Genomic DNA, 23,285 nt, shown 5'->3' with positions numbered 1-23,285 from the left:
GGACATTTCCTGTGAAAATAGTTTTTTGACTGAATGGGTTATTATACATGATCTACCTCTGAGTTTTACTATGGTTTGCAGAACAGAACAGACACTGTACAATGACAGTTCCTGGTTTATTTAATATGCTGTATTAATAGTGCAAATCATGACATTTGCAAATCAGTCCATACATTTAAATGTTATACGGTAGAGTGTAGGATTCTCCTTGATATGAAAATAGAATAACTGCATATTTGATATATTTACAGCAAGAAGGGCAAAACATAAAGCTGCCAAACAACGCGTATCAAAACACAGGCCACTATTTTCCATGTACAGCCCTCACACTGGAGGCTGTTCGGCAGAGTAAAGGGTGCTATTAACACACTACAGCGTTACGCTTCCTATTGGTGCTGGGGGTGGCACATCACTTGTCATTTGTCGCGATGCAGTGAGTTTTCGGTTTAGAGTCAGACACATATGATGCAGTAAGATGGTGATAAAGTCTGAGGAGCATCAGAAAAGTTGTCTGTTTGTGTGAGTTTGTGAGGCTAATGTGCTGCTGCAGTTTCCTGCAGAGTGGATCTGTTACATCCCCAAGTGGTCCAGGGGAGTGGGGAGTAACAATGTTAAATAAAACCGGGGAGAAGAAATAACTAGGAAACAGATGTAAGTTCACAAATAAGGCAATTTATTATAAATTAAATAAGTTAACCAAAAAACCCTTCACGGCAACACAAAGCGAGCTCCGGATAACGGGTGAAGCCGGTAGAACCTGGAAAAGAAAGAAAGGGCAGGAAAAACAGGAAATGGTAAGTTGAAACAGAGAACACCCTCCCAGCCACAGGGAGTAACACGCAGACAGTATCTGGTGCACACACAAAAACTGGCCCACTGGCCGAAAACAATGATCAGAGCCGTCACCACTCGCTAGCTCACACACAGCCTCACGCTGTCGTCTGACCCACTGGCACCTGCACATCTCCACTCCCAGCCTTAATACCGCTCTAATGAGCAATGGGACACTGGTGTGCTCATCCACTTGGCACAGGAGGGCGGTACCTGGATCAGAATCAGAATCAGAATCAGAATCAGGTTTATTGCCAAGTATGTTTTCGGGGCAGAGATACCTGCAGAATGAGGATAGTTAATGGCATGAAGTTATCGAGAGAGAGAGGGGGAGAGAGACAGAAATAGAGAGAGAGCGCCCAGTGAATCATGGGAATCCCCCAGCAGTCTAGCTCTATAGCAGCATAACTAAGGGATGGGTCAGGACATACCTGAGCCAGCCCTAACTATAAGCTTTACTAAACAAGACCGTTTTAAGCCTGATCTTAAAGGTAGAGAGGGTGTCTGCCTCCCGAACCCACACTGGGAGCTGGTTCCACAGGAGAGGAGCCTGATAGCTGAAGGCTCTGCCCCCCATTCTACTCTTACAAACTCTGGGAACCACAAGTTGACCTGCATTTACAGAGCGAAGGGTCCTATTGGGAAAATAGGGAACTATAAGCTCTCCAAGGTACGATGGTGCCTGACCATGAATGGCTTTGTAGGTGAGGAGGAGGATTTTAAATTCGATTCTAGAGTTTACAGGGAGCCAATGCAGAGAGGCTACCACAGGAGAGATGTGATCTCATTTCCTAGTTCCTGTCAGTACTCGTGCTGCCGCATTCTGGATCAGTTGGAGGCTTTTTACTGAATTTTTGGGACATCCTGACAATAAAGAGTTACAGTAGTCCAGTCTTGAGGTAACAAATGCATGAACTAGTTTTTCAGCATCCTTTAGACATAGAATGGGTCTGATTTTAGCAATATTGCGCAGGTGGAAGAAGGCTGTCCTAGAGACTTGCTTTATATGTGAAGTAAAGGACAAGTCCTGGTCAAAAATGACACCAAGGTTTCTGACTGTAGCACTGGAGGCCAAGGTGATGTCATCCAGAGTCAGTATATTATCACATAGTGTATCTCTGAGGTGTTTTGGGCCAATTACAATAACTTCAGTTTTGTCTGAATTTAAGAGTAAGAAATTAGTGGTCATCCAGGTTTTTATGTCATACCTGAAGCTTGGCTACCTGGTTAGTCTCACCTGGCTTCATGGATAAGTACAGCTGGGTGTCATCTGCGTAACAATGGAAATTCATCTGGCGCCTCCTAATAATGTTTCCCAGAGGGAGCATATATAGACTGAAGAGCATTGGTCCTAGCACAGAACCTTGTGGAACTCCATGACTAACTTCTGTGATGATAGAGGAGTCATTATTAACATGAACAAACTGGAGTCTATCTGACAGATATGACTTAAACCAGCTTAGTGCGGTTCCTTTGATGCCGACCATATGTTCTAGTCTCTGTAATAAAATCTTATGATCAATGGTGTCAAATGCGGCACTAAGATCTAGTAGGACAAGTACAGAGACAAGTCCATTGTCTAAGGCTATGAGGAGATCATTGGTAACCTTAACCAGAGCTGTTTCTGTGCTATGATGGACTCTAAAACCTGACTGAAAATCTTCAAACAAACCATTCCTGTGCAAATAATCACATAACTGGTTTGCAACGACCTTCTCAAGGATTTTGGAAATAAAGGGGAGGTTGGATATAGGTCTATAATTGGCTAAAACATCAGGATCAAGAGTAGGCTTTTTAAGTAGAGGTTTAATTACTGCAACTTTAAAAGCCTGCGGTACATAACCAGTTGATAAAGATAAGTTAATCAGACTTAATATAGAGGTGTCAATTAAAGGAAAAACTTCTTTGAACAGGGGTCAAGAAGACAAGTCGATGGTTTCGATGATGAAACTGTTGAAGTGAGCTCAGAGAGATGTACAGGAGAGAAACAATCAAAATATAAGCCAGTTACAGTCGACTCTGAGGCTGCTGAACTGGACAGTACATCTGAGCCAGCTGTGGGGAGGAGATGGTGAATTTTTTCTCTAACAGAGACAATTTTATTTGTAAAGAAGCTCATAAAGTCATTCCAGCTGAGGGCTAAAGGTATAGATGGGTCAACAGAGCTGTGGCTGTCTGTCAGCCTGGCTACAGTGCTGAACAGAAACCTGGGATTGTTCTTGTTTTCTTCTATCAATGATGAATAATAGGATGTTCTGGCTTTACGGAGGCTTTTTTTATATGCCAATAGGCTGTCTTTCCAAGCCTTTAGAGATTCATCCAGGTTAGTAGAACGCCACCTTCTTTCTAGCTTCCTTGAATTTTGCTTTAAAGCTCATGTTTCTGAGCTGTACCATGGAGCTAGCCTTCTCTGACTCACTACCTTCTTCCTCAGAGGGGCCACAGTGTCTAGAGTTGCACGCAGTGAGGCCACAATACTGTCAACAAGATCATCAACCTGTGTGGATGTGAAGTTAAGAGAGCTGTTCCCTACTGCATTCATACATGGCAGTGGGCTAAGTACTGATGGGATTCTTTCTTTAAATTTGCTAATGGTATTGTCAGAGAGACACCTGCTGTAATAGATTTTTTCCCCAGATGCTGTGTAGTCCATGACTGAAAACTCAAATGTTAACAGAGAATGGTCAGATAAAAGAGGGTTTCTGGGAGAAACTGTTAGATATTCGATGTCAATCCCATAAGTCAGAACCAGATCAAGGGTGTGGTTAAAAGAGTGAGTGGGTTCATTAACATGCTGAGAGAAGCCAATTGAGTCTAATAATGAATTAAATGCAATACTCAGGCTGTCACTTTCAACATCTACGTGAATGTTAAAATCACCCACCATGATAACTTTATCTGTGCTGAGAACTAACTCAGATAAAAAGTCTGAGAACTCAGATAAGAACTCAGAGTAAGGGGCAGGTGGACGATATACAGTAACTAGTAGGACTGGTTTTTGTGTCTTCCAGTTTGGGTGAGACAGACTAAGAATAAGGCTTTCAAATGAATTACGATTAACTTTAGGTTTAGGATTTATTAGTAAATTGGAGTGATAAATGGCTGCCACCCCTCCTCCTCGGCCTGTGCTTCGAGGGATATGAACGTTAACATGAGTGGGGGGTGTTGATTCATTCAGACTAACATATTCATCCTGCTGCAGCCAGGTTTCAGTCAGACAGAGCAGATCTACATGATGATCAGTTATCAGATCATTGACTAGTAGAGATTTAGATGAGAGTGATCTGATATTCAATAATCCACATTTAATTTTCCTGTTATTTGGTTCTGGACTAACAGTTGTGTTAATTTTTATTAGGTTTTCATGTCTAACTCCTCCTCTGTTCACTTTTGATTTATTATATTTAAATGTAGGTGGTCGGGGGACAGACACAATTTGTAGGGGGTGAATGGCAGGCGACTGCTCTAAGAGAGGCGCAGAGAAGAGTGTAAGACTGTGACTCTGCCTCCTGGTCTCAACTCTGGTTTGTCATGGCTTTGGCTTTCTAATAAACTCAGTGAAGTTTCTAGATAAGAGAGCAGCTCCATCCAGCGTGGGATGTATGCCGTCTCGTCTAATCAGACCAGGTCTTCCCCAGAAAGTCTGCCAGTTATCAACAAAGCCCACATCGTTAGCGGAACACCACCTCGATAACCAGCGGTTGAACGATGACAAGCGGCTGTACATGTCATCGCTGGTCAGGTTGGGTAGGGGCCCAGAGAAAACTACGGAGTCCGACATTGTTTTAGCATAAGTACACACCGACTCCACATTAATCTTAGTGATCTCCGATTGGCGTAATCGGGTGTCATTAGTGCCGACGTGCATTACAATCGTACTGTATTTACGTTTATCCTTCGCCAGCAGCTTCAGATTTGATTCAATGTCGCCCGCTCTGGCCCCAGGAAACATGTGACTGTGGCCGCTGGTGTCGCTAACGTCACGTTTCTCAGAATAGAATCACCAATGACCAGAGTTTGTTTCCCAGCGGGTGTGTCGCTGAGTGGGGAGAACCTGTTAGAAACGTGAACAGGTCGGTGGTGAGCCGTGGGCTTTTGTTTAGGACTAAGCCTCTTCTTGTTACGAACAGTCACCCAGCTGCCCTGACCTCCCGGCTGCTCGGGAGCTGCTGGGGGGAGAGAAGGAGCTACAGACGGAGCTACACTGGGTCGGTCCACACCAGCTGCTGGGGGCTGGCTAACTGGAGAAGCTAAAGATGTGGTTTCCATGGTGCGGAGCCGGGATTCCAAATCATTGAGCCTCGCCTCCATAACTGCAAACAAACTACATTTATTACATGTACCATTATCGCTAAAGGAGACAGAGGAGGCAGGCTGAGCAAGAGAGAGCAGGAGAGGGAGAGACAGAAGCCATCATTAACTGCTAAGCTAAAGTAGCTAACAGAGCTAGCGTGTAAACAGCTGTGTTTTAATGAGAATCTCACGAAGAGAAGGAGAGAGCTAAGAGTGATCGAACAGAAGTTCGACAGTACAACAGATAATTAGCGGTTGTATACAAAGATACAACTAGGATCAGCTGAATTCAGGGAGAGCAGCAACAAACACAACACCACCAACAACCGGAAGTGACACAATACGCTTACCGCAGCACGTCAACAGGCACCAGTCATCGACATCCATGCTAACAAAGCGAGGCAGAGACGGCAGTTCAAAGGTACAAAATATTATTATTTTATTCATCACAATCAATTTGTTTAAAACTCTGGTTTAAATGAAATCATTCACTGGGGAAGTTAAAAGGGGGGGCAATCAGGGCTGAGGCCTACCAGTGACGGATGGGTCAACAAAAAGGGGATACCAGGAACACCACACGTGCAACAAAATAAGAATAAAGTGAAAAATCAAACCAGTGGAGACACAGCACAAATGAGGGGCACCACCACCGGACACCAAGCCACCACCGTAGGCTCAGCACCTGAAGGGGGGGGAGACCAGAGAGAGACAGTTTAGGAACAAAAGAAAACAAAAATAATAACCAATAGCAAAAAGAAAAGAAATGAATAAAGAACTTAAATGTACAAAATCTATAATAATTAGGCACAATAGCAAACCAATTTGCTTACTCCGTGGCGACAGTGGGCACTCAGGCAAACAGCGAAGTAGTAATAGGCAGCACTCAGTCTGCAGCAAGTGGTGTCTGACCGCCAGGAAGCTCCAGTGAGACAAAGCAGCAGTGGTTCAGCGGTGGATTAACCACCGCTACATGGACATCCTTACCCGGTCAGGCAGTCCCGGCCCACACGGCATGGAGAGGAGGGTCGGCGCTATACACGAGCAACCTGTAAACAAACACAATTCGCTACAGGTGCAACACCACAGGGGAAGACACGTGAGACAGAAAGCTCACCTACCAGCAGCGAGCAGCGAGCGACGTACAGAGCGGTAAGAAGCGGTGAGCAACGGTGAGCAGCATGCAGCCAGCAGCAACACCCAAGCGAGCCTCTGTAACGCAAAATAACTAAAATTAGCACTGGATGGGACAACGTGGAGAGAAGTGCAGCCGCGGCCAACAGCTCACCTGCTACCAGAGGGGCGGAAGTGACGGACGCCAGGAAATGACGGAGCCTAGCCTCCGGCAAGCACACGACAGACAGGTGTTCTATGCCCGCCTTTTATGCGGCATTCACCCACCGCAATTGGCTGGGGCCGCCTTCTAAATGACGTCACAGGGCCAAGGACTGTGTCCTGCTACATTTGCATCGCGTATGGCAAAGAGAACAAAAGGCAGCCCTTCATCCCAGTCTCCCCCTGTGTCATAACAGTATTTCTTCAACATTGACTTTAGGGTCTGATGCCAGCGTTCAAGTGCACCTTGTGACTCTGGATGGTAGGCACTGGATACTGAATGAGACACACCTAATGCTTGCAAAGTTTGTTTAAAAGTCCTTGACAAAAAATTGGTTCCTTGGTCAGTTTGCACAACCTTAGGTAGTCCGAAGGTCAAGGCCTTAGTGACGGCTGGTGAGGTGATCTTACGTAGGGGAACTGCTTCAGGAAAACGAGTGGAGACACACATTACTGTCAGCAGGAACTGGTTGCCTGATTTTGTTCTTGGCAGTGGACCAACACAGTCTACAATGACATGCTCGAAAGGCTCACCAACAGCAGAAACAGGGTGTAGAGGGGCCGGAGGGACTACCTGGTTTGGTTTACCCACAACCTGGCAGGTACTGCAAGTTTGACAAAATCATACCACATCAGACTTCATCCCCGGCCAAAAGAAATGCTTTAGAATATGATCGTAGGTCTTAGTGACACCCAAATGACCTGACCAAGCATGCTCATGGGCCAGCTCTAACACATGCTGCCAACACCCAACTGGAACCACTATCTGATACAGCAGTCCCCAGTCCTCACCAACTGCACCACCTGAATGGGGGTTCCACTTTCTCATTAGCACTCCATCATCAACTATGAATGATTGACTCTTGTTACACTCACTAACACTCCCAGCAGCAGCGGCGAAACATTTGGCCAAAGATGGATCATTCTTCTGAGCCTCAATGAGCGTGCCACGCGTCAGCAACAGTGACCTCACCAGTGCAGCAACAGTTGCTGCTTTATCTTCAGGTTCCCCTGTGGAGCACTTAACCAAGTCACCATCAAGCGGCAACCTATCCTCTGATAAAACAGAAGCCAGAAGAGAATCAGACAGAGCAACGTCCTGAGACTGGTTACGGGCCTGAGCCCTTGTCAGAACACTAACTGCAAATACCTCAGGGTGACTCTGGGCTAGGTCATCCTGCTCAGACTCAGGGATGGGGACATCAACCACTTCAGGGACAGGATAGACTTCACCCCCAGCTATGTCATTTCCCATGATGAAGTCAACACCATCCACTGGGAAACATGAGTGGACGGCCACCAGGAAGAAACCAGAGACCAGAGCAGACTGGATATGGATACGATGTAGGGGCGCAGGCAAAAAAAAACCATCTCAATACTTCTCACCACAGCACTAGCAGCACAGGCAGATTCACCACTAAGAGGCAGGAGTGAATAAGAGACTGGGAGCCCCCAGTGTCTCGCAATATGGTGACAGCCCGCTGATCCTCAGCCTTTCCTGTGAGTGACACAAAACCAGTGAAGATAAAAGGATTAAAACAGGCATCAGGCTCCTTCAATGTGGTGGTCTGGCCAACAGGGAACACTGTTTTGACCAGCCCAACACCCTTGAGCTGCTTTGGAGCCTGCTGTATGCGCTTAAGTGCTTCACAGTCTGCAACCAGATGGCCGGGCTTATGGCAAAAGAAACACAGTTTCTCCTCCTTGGGACCTGAGGACACAACATTAACGCGTGGAACAGGCTTATCAACGGTCCTTCGAGACGACTCATTGATGGAGGGGTCTCACCTCACAAAACCACTCTTATGTGTGAGGGCAAACTCATCTGCAAGGGTAGCGGCTTGCTGCAGAGTAGTCACTTTTTGTTCATTCAGGTAGACTGCAGTCCGCTCAGGAACACAGTTCTTAAAATCTTCCAATAGCACTAGCTCACGCATTGAGGTCGTGTCGTCCACTTTACACGCTGTGCACCACTGGTCAAAAAGGATCACCTTTTCCCTGGCGAAGTCGGTATAGGAGTGACTAGATGTTTTTTTAAGATCCCTAAAACGCTGTCTGTATGCTTCCGGCACCAATTCATATGCTTGTAAGATCGCGCCTTTAAGTGTCTCATAGACCAAGCTATCCTCCACTGACAATGAAGAACAAGCCTCCTGAGCCCAATCCGTCAATCTACACTGCAACAAAATTGCCCACACATCTTTTGGCCACTGCAAAGCCACAGCAATGCGCTCAAACGCGCCAAAATATGACTCCAACTCTGACTCACGGAATACCGGAACCAAGGAGATGTTCTTACTCACATCAAAAACCCAATGACAACCGTGCGTCATCAGAAGGAGCTGCAGCTGACACACCAGCAACCCTTAGCAGCTCTAGCTGGCGCATCTTAATGGCCGTTTCCGCCTCCAGCTTCTTTAACTCCAGCTCCCTCCGTAGTTGAAACTCACGCTCCCTCTCCTCTAGGCGGAGACGAGCCAAACGCACCTTCAGCCGGGCATCCACCCGAGAGCCAGGAGATGACTCCACGGAGAATGGGTCAAACCGCGGCATGGTTAGCGGCTTATCCTCCGCCTCACCATGTTGCACACCGGGTGCGAAGCCAACAAGATGCTGCTCAATCGTCTCTTCCACCGGACGGTCAGGGCAAACCTCGCCCAGAGATGCAGTGGCCTCCAATCCTGGAGATACCAGCAAAAACCCCCTTCTTCACCAAACCGACTATGAGAGCTGCCTTAAGCTCGCTTTTAACGAGAGCGCTAGACACCGGAACTCCATAAATCTCCGCAACCTCACGCAAGTTGCTTTTCCTGAGTTTATCAAGCTGACTCAGTGTGGGGTTGGCCGCAAACTCACTCAACACAAAGGTTGCCATACTCAGAGTGCTACAATCAACAGTTTCAGTACATGTGGCAAACACAACAAGTGAACAACTTCCTCAGGACCTGCCTCACACACATTTCGCCTACCTGTCTTCTGGAGTGTGCCGGGCTCGAGGCGATTTAAAGGCTGAACTTCAGCGACTGGAGCCCTGAACTGCCTGCCCCCGTCGGAGAACTGCTTCCCCACCCAGGATTACTCCAAAAACAAGAAAGGCAAAATAACAAAGAGAGTGCCCGTCGGAAGGACTGAAGCAGCCCAGCTGGACACTCACCAGCCTAACTGAGGAAGCCGCCCAATTACCGCGGTAGCCACCAGAGACTAAAGCACACACAAGAAACAGCTTACTTGGATCAAACACAAGCCTCCTGATCCTTCTCGATCCCGGACGAGCCCCCAAATGTTACGTCCCCAAGTGGTCCAGGGGAGTGGGGAATAACAATGTTAAATAAAACCGGGGAGAAGAAATAACTAGGAAACAAATGTAGGGTCACAAATAAGGCAATTTATTATAAATTAAATAAGTTAACCAAAAAACCCTTCACGGCAACACAAAGCGAGCTCCGGATAACGGGCGAAGCCGGTAGAACCTGGAAAAGAAAGAAAGGGCAGGAAAAACAGGAAACGGTAAGTTGAAACAGAGAACACCCTCCCAGCCACAGGGAGTAACACGCAGACAGTATCTGGTGCACACACAAAAACTGGCCCACTGGCCGATAACAATGATCAGAGCCGTCACCACTCGCTAGCTCACACACAGCCTCATGCTGTCGTCTGACCCACACCTCCACTCCCAGCCTTTATACCACTCTAATGAGCAATGGGACACTGGTGCGCTCATCCACTTGGCGCAGGAGGGCGGTACCTGGAGGGGCAGCAGACAAAAAACATGCAACACGACACTATGGCCGTAACAGGATCATACAACACAGGGTCGTGGTTCTCTGAGGTCGACCCTGTACCAGCCTGCTCTTTACCATATGATACTTATATTCTTTATAATTACCATAAGCCTGTTATTGGCTGTTCAAGCTTCTTCTAAAATGTGAATATTTACAAAGTTAAAGTTTTTCACTGCAGCCAGAGAGACATGAGAATAGAGAGTGATGCAGATTGAGAGGGGGCTCATTAGAATCCATGGGAAAACTTATGTTACAGCTCAGCTGACCTTTGACCTTAGCATGTGAGAACTTGAAATCAAACAGAGAATGCAGAAGCAGCTCAGGTGTGAGAGAAGATGGAGCAAGAAGATATGGTTATGGTTTTCAGTCTGATGTCATCAGTTTGAAAACGCAGTGTGTCGTTCAGTTTCATACTTTACTCATGGTAATGAGACAAACATGCTTAGAGGCTTATGTCCTGTCTTTGTTTAGATTAAAAGACAAAGACAGAAGAAGCTTTTATTGCATGTAAAATGACAGAGCCTGTTTATTAACAGTGGGATTCTCTTAAGTAGCTGTATTTGTTTGAGATGGCTGCAGGGTAGTTAATTATTTTCTCCTGAAGAACAGGAGCAGAGGAACAATCTCAATATGTATTCAGGAGAACAAGGTTGTTTCTCCACCCTCATTCATCCACTCTCACTGCAGTCTATTCCTGTCAGAACGACGTTGTGCTTCAGCTGGAACATGCATCATTACAATCATTTCCTCATGTGTTCAGTGCTGCTGCAGCAGACTCATTCAGCAGCTACAATACCTTTTCATCTGAATGGTTACGTAATTGTTGATGCACTGAGAAAGTTCACTGTCTCAGAGCTTGCAAAACACAAAATGTCATTTTGAGGAGTGCAGCTGCAAAAATAACATGACTCAGTGAGTGCTCCCTGGAGTAGAAGTGACTCTGTTATGTGCTGGAAGCTCACAGCTCTACAGAACAGCTTTCTGATAGAGCTTTATTTGTCATGGCTTTAATGAGATCTGTTGATCTATCAGGGAGCAGCATGACATCTCCTCCATTAACTTTCTGTTGATGTTTTGTAAGTTTGTGTAGGAACTCATTCATCTGTTCAGTTGGGGCTCTCAATAACTAGACAAACATTTCCTGTATTTCTTATGTGGGAAGAATGCTATGTTTTATCTTGAAGGTTCATTCTTGACTTTTCAAACAGAGATTTGACCAAAGATTTTTAGGTCTATTTACCATCTCAAGCAGAGCCATATCTAAAAGCCTCAGAGGAAACCAAGTTTTTTTTGGCTAGACCGCAGTAGCGGGGCCAACCCAATAACCTCACTAACTGACTGAGTGATAATATCTCCAGTGCCAAGTGCCTCATCACTTAGTTGGAGTTTCTGGGTCCATCAGGTTCTTTGTGGTTGGTGGTTTACAGCTGCAGTGTTGCCAACTCAGCTCATTGGCTCTAGATCTAGACACTTCTAGAGCCAATGAGCTCTACAGACCAAACAGAGAAGTCAGACATAAAGAGCTGCCTCTGATAAGAGTATGTGAGGTTCTGGAGTTGAGGTAAATAAAGACTAAACTACTGTGGATCCAGACGGAGACTGAGCTCTGTGTGAGATAGTTTGTCTCAGAACGCCCCAGTGGCTCTCGGGCTCGAATGCGGTAGGCATGGTCCGGACATGTACTAGGTTTTGACGATAGATAAAACAATGCACCTTTAAAGAATGTCACACATCAACAAAACCACATGCATGCTGGTCTCTTAAAATCATGTTAATTACACATCTTCACAGACAAAACTTCACGGTCACTAAATAAGTTTAATTTAATGAAATAACTAACTATTTATAAGTTAGTGAATCATTGCTAAGTTAACCAGCAGAACTATCAAGGTAGAAAGTGGTAACAGCAAACCATCTGTGATCAGCTCAGTAAACCACGGACCAGTGATTATTGATGATAAATTCTATGTTCAGTGGCACACAACTGAAGATTTTCAATGAAATCAGTTTAAACAATTTAAACAAAAAGTTAAATTAACTTATTGGGTTTTACAGTGCATTGGGGATAAAAAATATACAGCATAAAGAGAAATAATTGGCTGTGTTTATAGTGGGAGGTCCCATCAACAGTCTTACAGGTGTCTCTTGTAAATGAAAATGCTTTTCAGGCTGCAGGGGATTTTTCACTGCAGTACCACTGGCAAAACTGGCTGCAAGTCTGAGTGGCGCCGTATCCAGGTCTCCTGTCCAGCTTCCTGACTGACACTCTCCTTCTATGTTACACAGGAAGTACAATTACTAAACAACCTACAACACTAGAAACAGCCACTAGAAAATTTATTCTCTGTGGAAAGTAGTTCCAACACAAATACAGTTTTACAAGCTGCCACAGGACCCTGTGAACCTGTTGAATTCAGCAACAATGTCAGTCTCACATTTGCCCCTGTGTTCAGTAGGGCTGCTAATTGATGCTAATTGATCTGTTTGAAAATGCAGGTCTGGCAGCAGCTAAAATCATCAGTATGCTGATCCTGACCTCAGGAGTTGCTGGCATGCAGAGACTGGCAGAGTAAACCAGGTTTAATCGGTCAAATGTGACCAGCCAGCAAAGAGGGATGGAGACAGCACCTGAGGCAGGGACAGGATGGCATCATTGCCGTTATCAGTCTCATCCTGATCCATCCTCAGTCGGTGCTCCTGTAAAAGTGTCAGGGCCTCCGTTTGAGACACTTGGATCGGTGATTGTGTGTTTTCATTTCAGGGCTGCAGGTAACTCTTTCATCATGGAGTGCACTGTAGCTATGTGTCTCTGATTTTACAGCACCATGCTGGACAGGTGACAGGTGTGTTTACAGTGTGAGTGCTCTGAAAGACATTACAGGTGAAAATTAGCATGTTCACCCGGGTGTTTACATCAGTGCCAATTCGATAAATACCCACGCCCACTGCAGAGTTGTTTGACCCAGGTGTGAATGCAGATTGTTCCCTTTTCCACTGCCCACAAAAGCTGATGTGAGAAGGTCTTAGCAGGTTTTCTGACCAGTGGAAAAGGGGCTTCTGTTTCCCTGTTCTGTCTGTAAACCAAACTGTCTGCCGGTGTGTTTGAGGCAGATCTGATCAATAGAAGGAAAAAAGGTAAAAGGTGAAATACATCACATCACACATTCTGCAGGATTCCATGCAGATGCTAACTACAAATTCATTTTAACATTTAAGCTGCAAAAATAAATTAGAGTAGTAACCAAGGTGTGTGAGTGTGGACGCAAGAAATAGCTGTAGGATTTTTAATTTTAGAAGCAACTGAATAAATAGATACTAGCATTATAATGACTTCAATAAATCTAAAGTTAAGGTCTATTTAGGTCTTAATTCCGATTGGTCTAATACTGAACAGCATTCACAGAAATATCCTGAAGTTTCTCTAAAAGATCAAATCCGGTCCGGTGTATGAAATCCAAACAAAATTCAACCTGAAAAATTCAAATCCAAACACTTGCTCTAACAAGGAGAGGTAGTCAAACCTAAATGAAATAATATTTTAGACACTTGGACATGTGACACAAGTGCCCTCTCTATTTAAAATGCAAAAGCAGGAAGTATTCTTGCAGCCATGATGTCGAACTTTGAATGTTTTGTAATGAAAACCGCAAGATAAAGCCACATCTCTTAAAAGTTTCTATGCTACTAAGTAAAGTAATATTGACAAAATCTCCAGTTAATAATGTGTTACAACACAAATATATGCCAGTATATTATTGTTTTCTTAAGGCCACAATAATAAATATTTCCTATATGAACAATGGATCAAATGGCTGTGTGTAATGTGAGAGGTGACAAATCCTCACTGTGTTGTAAGGTTCATGAACTGAGGTCTCATCAGCCTCATCTCCAGCTGCATCTGTTTTTAAGGCCTTTTATTCCTCCGTCCACTCCGAGTTTTCAGCCCCTAAAATGAAGACTAAGGCTGCTTTAGATATAAAGAGAGTATTTGTTCTTGTTAATTTATGATTGTATGTAATTTTGTTACAAAGTGATGCAATAGTGTAATAATCAGGTCCTCTTCAGTGTGTTTATCTATTTGTAGGATGAAGGATTTGTGCAGTTTAGTAATGTATACTATTTCTTGTCTATTCTTGTTACTTTATTATTGTTTTTTTGATTGTACATAACTGCTATTTATTATGATTGTGTATTTTGTTCTGTTTGTGTAGTTTTTAAAAGTTATGATAATTTTTTGAATAAAAAGTTTGCGTGTCTTTAGTTGTAGCTGGGTGCTGGAGGCTGGGCTGAAGGAGGTGTTTGCCCAGTGCACCATTCAACCCAGAACTGCCACTGGAGAGAGGAGACCTTCCCAGCACGCAGAAGCCTGCACCAACTAGAAAGGGTGCCTGATCTGAACCACACAGTGACAGTAAGGTCTCGGCCAAACCCTGTAAAGTGCCTTGAGATAATGTATATTATGATTTGGCGTTATACAAATAAAATTGAATTGAATTGAATATCATTGATTGGGTGTGCAAATGAGTGATAGAAAACTGATTACACAAATATAATGTTTTTTGAGGGGTTTTTGCGAGAGCCTGTGTTGCTCTCCGACAAGATGCCATCCTGGGCAAATGCCCATGTCACCCATATCTAAATTTGCCATTGGTAAAGGATGAGAGAGGGTAAGTAAGGGGAAGCATGGGGGTGACTCTGGTGTGGTGTCAGTTGGTGCACACTATCAGCCTTTAAAAATAGACTGGTCCCGAGGCCTACAGACAGGCGTCATGGGCTCAGCTGCACAGCTCTAGGGACAAAATGCCTTTATCTGTGACAGGCCGGTCCAACAACAACAGAGTGGCTTCGATCTCCATCTCTCACATCACCAGTACACTTTTTTTTACTAAGTTATCAGCAAAGGCCTCAGTCTCTGGTGTTTGACAGCAGGTAAGCGAAATGTGTTGTCTGAGAACAGTGGTGCTCCATTTTAGAGGTGAGCCTTAGAGGACGACACTGCACCACAGACATCATCACGCCAAGTCCCCTCATACAGTCAGCAAGTGTCTCTGGCAGTGACCCACACTGTGTGCTCAGTCCCCCCTGACTCTGCCACAGGGCGGCTGAGCCCCACACAGACACACTAATAACACCCAACTGAATGCTAATTGTAAAGAGGGAAAATAATGTAATGTGACACTGGATGAAGTTGCTGGAACTCCCAAAGGATGAGCATCCTAATTTATCAAACAGACAGAAATTCAGAAAACTTCCCATGAGTCCTTTCTCCTTCTCTGTGTCACACACACAACTGAATTTCTAATCCCGACTCAAACATTTTAATATTTAATCTGGTCTTAAATTCCCAATAGTCCATTCTTACTTTACACATCAGCTCTCTGACAGAAGCTAGAGCTGATCTCTGGTCTGTTTGAGGTTGACGTCACACATTCAGACAAGGTGATACAAAACTTGCCCAGACGTAAAGAGATTTCCTCTGACTGCCTTCAGGGTTTGTGAGCTGTGACCAGTACAGGGACTGGTGTGCATCAAGTTGATGGACAGGTAGAAACAGAGAATCACTGCTCACACCTGCACTGCAAGCTCATGCAACACCGATGGGATAGATCATAGACTGTAGCAAAGTGTAAATAAATGTGTTTCATAAATGTTCAAAGAGGTAGGGTGTGTGTAGAGCATCGGTGTATGGCAGTTTGTGGCAAGGATACGCTCACCCACCTGTCACTGAAAGAGGCCATGCCCTCAATTATCATCACTTTAGTCCTTAATAATATGTAAACAGGTGAGTTCTATAAAATTCAGCCCGTACAGTTGTTATGAAGGAGGAAATTAGCTCTAGAGACCAGAACAGTTTTTGTACCAGGCTGTAAACATGTTTATTTCTGCTGTAAAGTTGGACAGTTTAACATGGGGTCTATGGGGACTGACTCACTGTTGGAGCCAGACTCTAGTGGTCATTAGAGGAACTGCAGCTTTTACCTCTTCACTGTTGATCCTTCATGTTTCAGACCTGGAGGTTAATGCTTGGGATATTGGGGATAATGGTCCCTGATACTGTAGGACCGGGTTCCATATGCTAAGGAACTTCTGTGGTTTGCCAGACAATTCATACCTCAGCCTTTCTACATGCAGGACTCCCATTAGTTCTACCAACCAGGTCTCAAAGTGAGGAGGTGAGTCAGATTTCCTCAATGGCAGTTACCATGTCATAAACCAGGACTGCTTGGGCATCATGGTCAAGCCTTTCCATTATGGTGGAATATCCAAACAGCACTGTTTTAGGGTCAGGAGTTAAAGTAGTAAAGTAACCTTCAAGACCTCAGGAAATCAGGAAAAATCTTGTGCAGTTTGGCCTTGGAGTAGTGTAGTCTATGAATAACTTTGAATTCGATTAATTGGAGTCTAGAGTTCACCAAACAGGATTTTATACTTTTTAGTGTTTCATTTCAAACATCGTCAGTGACAACATTCAGATCCTCCTCCCTCCTTTGTGCAATTTAGTAATGTATATTTAGTTATGTATATGCATATACTATGTAGTCTACCTCTTCCCAGATCTCAGTGAACACCTGTCCCTTTTCCACGATTGTCATATTTACAGCTATAGTTTCAATTGGCTGGATCAGGAAAAATTCAAAGTAGGATCTGTTGATATCAGTCCAGGATGTGGCAAACCTTCTCTGAAGTCATCCTGACAACATTTTCTGTCGACAATCTCCTCTCATATGGGGATGAAGACCAGGACACATTTCCAGTCTTTGGATCAGGCTGAGTCCTCCTCATCATCACTCGATTGCTGCTCATTAGTTGTCTCATGGTTTGAATCATATTCAACTTCTTTCTCTTCTTGATGCATGTTTACTGTCAGTGTCATCCTGTCCTCTCTGCTCCTGCTCAGTGTCAGGATCAAAGATGTGGTCCATGCAGACTCAGTCGTTTGGTGATTGTGGAGCCACAGAATGAAATGTGGGCAATGCCACAGGGAAGTTTTATATACCAGAGCCGCAAGAGACGTACTCTGCATGAGGTTGTGACTGTCTCAGAGAACCACAATATTCCCACAACAGGTGTTACAGGTGTTGTCAGGATGGTGTGGTTTAATGGGGGAACGAGGGTGTGAGCTCTCTCTCTCTCGCTGTCCACGAAAATGGACAAAATGTATTTTTGTTTTCATATCATCTTTGTAAATCAGTCTAAATTGACCTGAACATGACAGGAGGGTTAACAATCCTTCATTAAAGCCCAGTCCATAATGTTTTTATACTACCAACAGTTCAGATGCCCATTGTTTTTAGTATATTGTCCTGTTCTGGGAGCAGATGGGCTGAATGCTTTTGTATTTTTTTGTGCAATAAACATCCTCCAGCTGTGAATCAAAACTAGGGACGTTGTGATTACATGTGTTTCACACCTTTAAGACATGGACATACTTCCTGTGTCTTGTGGATGTGCATATGGTCACATTCATACTACAGCTGAGAGTCTGTGTTGGCCTGGTGTTCCACACTCCACCCCAGTTGGTGGCAACATTGCACCACATTGTTTGCGTACCACTATAAAAATCAAGAAGTAGAAGAAGAGATGAAGAAAAAGGCAAAAAGGCAAAAACAGGTTCTTTGTATTGTTTCAGAGAAGAATCATGTAAATGTGGGTTCTGACTGTAGACTGTATATAAACCTGGATGTAGACTCTGGGTCTGAAAAGTGAAGTCTATATGAAAATGTCTCTACTTCTCACTTGATTTATTACCTCAGTAAACGTTTTCCTAATGAGTTTATTGTCTCAGTCTCTAGTTTCAAGTCTTCTTCAATACAACATGATGTTCACTTTTTACATTATGGTCCATTTAGAGGAAAATAGACCATGAAGCAGGGATGCATTAGGGCAGGGCTACTGTGTGATTGACAGATTGTACCTGACAATCAGCATAGAGTGCAGAGCAGGTCAGATCCACCCCTCACTTCTCCTCAGCTCCACCTTCTCCTCCAAATATGGTTTCTTCTGGTTTCAAGAAAACAAGATGGCCTTGGACAAATTACAAACTGAGGCTTCAAACAGCAGTTCACAAACCAGTGGGTGACGTCACAGTGGGTTGACACTAGGTAATGATGGATCTAAGCGGACCAAAGCAGATGACAGGAGATATGAATTGACCTTAACCTTTAGGCCACTGATCAGCCCAATAATGTATTTTTGAGACTGATAGTCTTATTGATCATTGAGAGTTCAAATAATCAGATAATATATCTGCCTATCGTAAAGAACAACAAACAACAATATTGATACGGATCCCTCTGTTTTATTTTTGTAAACAAGTGTGACAAAGATAAATACTAAGAATACCTGCACAGATAAAAATCAGTGCTCTCTGGTGGACACACTGTGGAAGGAGGACACTGTCTCTATTTTGGCATTTCTCCTTTGAAAATTGCTTGTTGCTTCTTGGCATAGACACAGTATTATAATGCAGCTTGTTTCTGGGCAACAGGGAAGCAACATAAACGAGATGTGATTCGTAAAACAAATGTATTAGATAATTAAAGATTGAATCAACACACAGATAAAATATATCTGCAATAGGTTTATATGAGCTAATATATATCAGTCCGGCTGCTTTATAAGTCCAGCTGTAACCTTTATCAGAGTCTCTTTTTTTTTTTTGGGGCGGCTGTGGCTGAGGAGGTAGAGCAGATCGTCCACTAATTAGAAGGTCGGTGATTCGCTCCCTGGCTCCTCCAGGCTGCGTGTCAAAGCATCCTTGGGCAAACACTGAAACCCACATTGCTCCTGATGGCTGACCCATCAGTGTAGGAGTGTGTGTGTGTGGGGGTGTGATATACAAATGTGTGAGTGAGTGGGTGAATGTGGCAAGTATTGTAAAGCGCTTTTGAGTGGTGCAAGTCCATTTACCATTTACCATTTAGCAAAAGCTTCTCCTCTGGTTTGTCTCCCTCTTCAGCTCTGGGGTTGGACCCACTTACCTTCATCACAGAGGTAACAGGTCATGATGCTGAGTGGTCTTGTGGGTTGTTTGTGAAAGCAAAGACAAACTGAAACAGCTGATTTTTTTGGCCTTTTAGTGCCTTTATTGGATAGGTCAGTGAGAGAGTGACAGGAAGGCCAGGGAGAGAGAGGGGATGACATGCAGCAAAGGGCCGTGGGTTGGATTCGAACCCAGGACCGCTGCCTTAATGGTACGCGCTCTACCAGGTGAGCCAAAGAGGCGCCCAAAACAGCTGATTTAATTGTTTATCCTTTGTTTATACAGGCATACTCATTTAGGTTGTGACTGTCCTGCAGCAGAGATAGGAAATTCTTTCGTAGGGTTGCTGATCGATTGGACCCAAATTAGCACTGGTTCCTAAACACCAAGAACTAGGTACCTGAAAACAGGATTGGATTTCGGTTTGGCTTTTCGGTACATACACATACATACATACATACATACATACATCACACATGAATGCAACGGCAGCTTCTTCTCAACTCAGGGGCCGCACTCTTCAAAGAATATCTGTTAGTTTATATTCGAGCTAGCTTTTAGCTGCTAGCTGCAATCATACATAGGGGAGAGCAGAGCCAGCGCACCTCCACAACTCCAACAGTTTCATATTTACACAGCTCAATTAACTCCATCAAAAGCCAGCTAGCATGCACAGCTAACATCACAACAGTGTGACAGATGGACAGTGGTAAAAAGTCAGAAATGTGGCTTCACTTTAGAAAAGAAAACAACAATGAGGCAAAATGCAGAGTCTGTGGGAGGCTAATTAAATAGCTCAGAGTCAGGTTCACATCACATCTGAGCAACACAGCGTCGATCTGAAAGACTGTAGTGTTTCGTGAAGCTCAGCTGCTGTGCATTGGTCATTGGTCGAGGCCTTTAACTCTGGATCAAGAAGAAAGTAGAAATGTGGATTCACATCTGATCACAGTTTTGCTGTGTGATTCTTGGCAACCATTGTTTCGTTTTTCCAGAGAATTATTTTCTTACTTATCAAAGACACAGCTGCATATGGAAAACAATATCTGTGTGTATGCAGTGTATATGCAGATTTGCAGAATGTATGAAATGCATGGTGTCTGTATAAAATGCAACAGGATCTTGTTCAAGTGTCAAAATTGACTCAAACATGTCCAAACAAGGCTCTCCCTGGCAGATGTATCCAGATAAATCAATTAAGGTTTGAGTGATGACACTTTGCACCTCTGTTCATCAGTCTCACAGGTCAGCACTGTTAGGAAAGCTTGCTATTGATCAGTGGCACAGTTTCCTGTGTCAGCTTCACCAAAGTGGAACTCGACAATGAAATGAAATTATTACAATGATGATCACAAATTACAATGAAACAAACTGATTTTCCCATAAAATGTGGTCATTGTAAACTCCAGTGTGACCGAGCCTCAGGACAGCTGAGAGTGGAAGTGAATAAATCCTGGACTGTACCGCTCCTTCTTGTACCCCCTTGCATCCATTAGTCTTCCTCCAGGCTTTGGCCCAAATGGTTTCACACTACAGCAGTTCATCAAGCTGCAGACAGGTGAACCTTCTTGTCACAGGAAGCCCTAGCTCCCACCCCTCCAGAAGCAAGGTGATAAAAAGTGACATATGCTTTGCTGTGAATGGGGCAAGAGGGTCACTTTTGCCCAGTAAGTCAGTGGTTAGTCATCTCACTGACACTGGGCAGACTGGATAGGTCTGTGTGGAACTGCTCATTAGAGTGGCCTCCTTTTCTTCCTTGAATAAATCCAGAGAGACAAAAATAAAAAGCTTCACAATATTATTGTAGCAACGTGCCACTTGAGTCTTTTCCTTCCTCTCAGAACATATTGGGTTTCTTTGTCGTGCAAAGTTTCCCCTAAGTGCTATCTTCGCCTCACAGGCCCTCTGTTTGCTCTCTGAGAGACAAACCTATTTTAAATCCTTGCCTCTTGTCAGAAAAAGTTAGCGTGCAATGCCCATTGCTCGCCAGCAGCGCCATCCAGCCCCCCCCCCCGTTTGTTTCTGGGAGTGACAGAGATCGTCTTGTTGTTTTATTAGTGCTGGTGCAGAGACAAACTAGCATCTGTGACAGACCCCTGGCTCAGATGTCAATCAGACACATAAAGCATGCCCCCGCCTGCCTGGGGCCCCTCTGAACGCAGGCTAAATGAAAAAGGTAGGAAAGCAACAAATAGTGTGTTTTATCCCAGCCTCTGTGGTGTCCCACCACTGGCACATTTTTTGTGCGGTGCCATAAAAACCTGTTGCTTTTCATTTAGTGGAGTGGCTTCTGGGATGGACAGGGGGTGACAGTAAACGAGCATGTCTGATGAAGCCTGACAGCTGCTGACAGAGACAAAGGTTTCTGCCTCAGTGGTTCACAGAGGGTTTACCTCTGATTTGTATGTTGTGTGAAGTGTCACCTGTTTAAAAGGCATTTAACTCACAGAGTGAAGTGGCTTTTAAAGGGGAAACATTTCTCATGTGAAATCTGGTCTTAATGTTTCTCCAAGTCTGGTTTTCTGGAGACTTGTTCACCCTATTGAATAAATCAATAATCACTCTTTATTTTTGTGGATATCACTTCACACAACACAAGTTTAAAAAATACATGTTTGTAGATAGTGACATATATTATTTTCCACAGATCAGCTGGTTTACAAATTGGACAAAATTATGCGAACCAAAAGGGACCTCATAAATGACAAGTTGGACACAAATGGACAGGAAGTGAGTCACAAATATGTAAATATCACTTTACATGTATTTTTGTGGTGAAATGATTTACTCTTGTAAAACCTTTATCATTTTTATATGAAATTAAAATGTGTGTTTACAGAGTAAGTTTTGCATATTTGCATCGATCTGTGCTTTTGTGGACTCTGTACACAACACAGTTTAAAAAATACATGTTTGTGGATAGTGCCATGTATTTTCCACAGATCAGCTGTGGTACAAATGGGACAAAATTACACAAACAAAAAAGAGGGAAGTCACAAATGTCACGTCACAATAAGACTGACAGGAAGTGATCCACAAATATGCAAAACCTGTTTCATGTGTATAAATGGATCCACAAATGTGTAAATGTTTGCAGAGTGAGTTATGCCTATTTGCAAATAGCTCTGTGACTTTACACAAGACAAATAAAGAATTGCATGTTTGTGGAGAGTGAGATATTTGTGGATCATGGTTCATATCAATGGATTGTCCTCCGTGGGTTACAAACAACAAAGACCAATTAAAAACTTCCATCCACAATCAGTCTTTAAGGCTGCATGCTGTGAATCTGTTTAGGACTTCTTATATGACCACAATGCTTCAAAACTGCAATGTCCACAAAAAACTCAGTGTGGTGACCTTAAAAAAATTACTGTAAAACACAATATAAATAAAACAAACTATGTACAAAAACACAGTTATGTTGAGGAAGGAGGAAGTCTAACAGAATTAGTCAGTCCTAAATTAGTCAGTGGGAGGATATATAGAATTCTGTAGAAATGAGGACTCAGTTTTTCCAGGTTTCTGACTGGTCAGTATTTTGGTCTTTGACAGGTTTTGATCTGATCCTCTGAAGTTAACCTGCCCCGGAGCAGGTTAGGAGTTCGGCATTAGTTACCATGGTGATTTACCTCAGCAACAAGTGAACCACCATTGTAGGACTGAAAACCAGAGTTAAACCTGAAGTTACCTCGATAACCTCAGATCCTGCTTCCCAGCACAGAGCGGTAAAGCATCAGCCTCCGGGGCTGAAACATGAAGCATCAACAGCTAAAAGCTGCAGTTCCTCTAATGGCCACTAGAGTCTGGCTCCAACAGTGAGTCAGTCCCCATAGACTCCCATGTTCAAATGTCCAACTTTACAGCAGAAATAAAAATGATTACAGCCTGGTACAAAAACTGTTCTGGTCTCTAGAGCTAATTTCCTCCTTCATGGCAACTGTATTGGCTGAACTTCATAGAACTCACCTGCCCACCTCACATTCTGAAGTTATGTAGAATTGAGGGCATGGCCTCTTTGAGTGACAGGTGGGTGAACATATGCTTGCTACAAACCGTCATGC

The 23,285-nt window shown here is 43.9% G+C and overlaps 1 long non-coding RNA gene across 1 annotated transcript; it reads right to left on the bottom strand.

The window, feature by feature from the left end:
- Nucleotides 1-5,562: 5,562 nt before the first annotated feature.
- LOC139625200 (uncharacterized) lies at nucleotides 5,563-14,657 on the bottom strand. Its single transcript, XR_011691858.1, has 3 exons — nucleotides 6,410-14,657; nucleotides 6,109-6,333; nucleotides 5,563-5,806 (listed from the first exon to the last, which is right to left on the bottom strand). It is a non-coding gene; the product is annotated as an uncharacterized lncRNA (long non-coding RNA).
- Between the last annotated feature and the right edge of the window lie 8,628 nt (nucleotides 14,658-23,285).

The sequence above is a fragment of the Trachinotus anak genome, unplaced genomic scaffold (genome assembly GCF_046630095.1).
Source record: "Trachinotus anak isolate AG129_WGS33_773 ecotype Australia unplaced genomic scaffold, CSIRO_AGI_Tana_v1 ptg000001l, whole genome shotgun sequence".
Classification (NCBI taxonomy): domain Eukaryota; kingdom Metazoa; phylum Chordata; class Actinopteri; order Carangiformes; family Carangidae; genus Trachinotus; species Trachinotus anak.
Note: the sequence above shows the minus strand (reverse complement) of the source record. Positions and strands in the feature narration are given on the sequence as shown.